Below are 2441 nucleotides of genomic sequence, written 5' to 3'. Positions count from 1 at the left end.
GGGGTGGGGTGGGGGGGAAGGGTGGGGGTCAGGGGTAGGGGTTAGGGAGGGGGTAGGGGGGTTGGGGGGGGGGCACGGGGTATGGGTAGGGGTTGGGGGGGGGGAAGGGTGGGGGCGGGCATGGGGGTAGGGGTTAGAAGGTGAGGGGGGGGGGGGGAGGGTAGCGGCGTAGGGTGTTGGGTGGGGGCGCCCGGGGTTAGGGATGTTGGGGGTAAGTGGGGGGGGCGGGGGACCCACAGTGGGTGGGGGCCGTGGGCCGGAGGGGGGTTAGGGGGAGGGGGAGGGTGGATAGGGGGGCCGTGGGTTGGGGGGAGGGGTTAGGGGGGATGGGGGCGTAGGGTATGGACGCACGGGTGGGGGGAAGGGGTGTTAGGGGGGCGTGGGCCGGTATTGGGTTGGGCGGGGGGGGGCGTCGGAGTTAGGGGGTGGGGGAGGTGAGGGAGGGGAGTTGAGGAGGGGGGACGCATGGGTTGGGTAGGAATGTGAAGAGGGCATGGGTGAGGGGGAGAGGTTGGTAATGGGTTGGGGGGAGGCTGAGAGGTGAGGGGGGAGGGCGCATGGGTTGAGGGAGGTGGCGTGGGACATGGGGGGCACGATGACGGCCTACCCACGGTTATTGGGCGGCGATGAGTTTGATCGGGCCCACCATGCTCAAAAAAATTATTAATTTAAAAAAAAAAATCTTCTTCATTAAATTAATTTAATATGAAAATTTTGAAGGAAAAAAATTGAACTTACCTTTCAATTGCGAGAATCTTTGTTGAATATGTTGTTGATAACAATACAGCTGCTCCACAAATTCACGAGTCTTTCAACGAACCCAGAAAACCTGGATGTGACATGAGTAATAGTGATAATGAAATTTAATATATAAGTGAAATTACGAAGATGTTTTTCCGTACGATTAATGTGGGATAATTTGTTTTAAAATATTATAGGGCGAATATTGTAGAATTATTTTACAGTGGATTGAATGTGGGATTAATTTGTTTTAGAATATATTATAAAAATTTAAAAAAAATTCAGTTGTTAGTAAATATTATATACTTTAACTATTACAATAATTAATGTACAAGTTATAGTTTACAATTTTAATTTTAGTGATTTATTTCATAAAAAAACTTAGTTTGCATTTTTCAATAAATTGTAGAATAAATTAATGAAGGTAAATAAATCTAACAAACTTTTGGAGGGAAATTATTTCGCGAAAAATTTTGGAGGGAAATATTTTCGCGAAACTTTTTGGAGGGAATATTTCATTCTTTAAGCTATATAATATCCTTAGGAGACTCCATTTGTATCATTCAACATCTCCTATTTGAAAGGGATGGATTGTTCTAATAGTGAAGTTTCGATTTATACACCATCAACATCTTCATCGCGTAACAATTCTATTCATATTGATGAATATAGCGGGAATTCTTCCACTATGAATAGAAAGTCAATTCTTCCACTTAGTCCCCATTCTAAAGACTATAAGAGCAGCATTGCTGAAAGAGGGGATGGAGAATTTCAAATTAATAAAGAGTCACAGATTCCACTTAATCCTAATTTTAAGGACTATGAAAGCAGCGGTGACGAAGAGCATGATGGTGAAGTTCAAATGAATGGAGTGTCACGATGTCCACTTAGTCCTAATTCTGAGGACTATGAGAGTAGTAGTTTTGAAGAGCATGATGGTGAAGTTCAAAAGAATGGAGTGTCACGGTGTCCACTTAGTCCTAATTCTGAGGACTATGAGAGCAGCAGTTTTGAAGTGCATGATGGCGAATTTCAAAAGAATGGAGTGTCACGGTGTCCACTTAGTCCTAATTCTGAGGCCTATGAGAGCAGCAGTGATGAAGAGCGTGGTGATGAACTTCAAAAAAATGGAGTGTCAAAGTGTCCAGTTAGTCCTAATTCTAAGGACTATGAGAGTAACAGTGATGAAGAGCGTGGTGATGAATTTCAAAAGAATGGAGTGTCAAAGTGTCCACTTAGTCCTAATTCTAAGGACTATGAGAGCAGCAGTGATGAAGAGCGTGGTGATGAATTTCAAAAGAATGGAGTGTCAAAGTGTCCACTTAGTCCTAATTCTAAGGACTATGAGAGCAGCAGTGATGAAGAGCGTAGTGATGAATTTCAAAAGAATGGAGTGTCAAAATGTCCACTTAGTCCTAACTCTAAGGACTATGAAGCAGCAGTGATGAAGAGCGTGGTGATGAATTTCAAAAGAATCGAGTATCAAAGTGTCCACTTAGTCCTAATTCTAAGGACTATGAGAGAAGCAGTGATGAAGAGCATGCTGATGAATTTCAAAAGTAAAGAGTGTCAAAGTGTCCACTTAGTCCTAATTCGAAGGACTATGAGAGCAGCAGTGATGAAGCGCGGGATATGAATTTCAAAGATTGGAGTGTCACAGTGTCCTCTTAGTCCTAATTCTAAGGACTATGAGCAGCAGT

This window comes from Pinus tabuliformis, chromosome 7 (genome assembly GCF_031772625.1).
Source record: "Pinus tabuliformis cultivar Carrire ecotype Pingquan chromosome 7, CPIR1, whole genome shotgun sequence".
NCBI lineage: Eukaryota > Viridiplantae > Streptophyta > Pinopsida > Pinales > Pinaceae > Pinus > Pinus tabuliformis.
Note: the sequence above shows the minus strand (reverse complement) of the source record.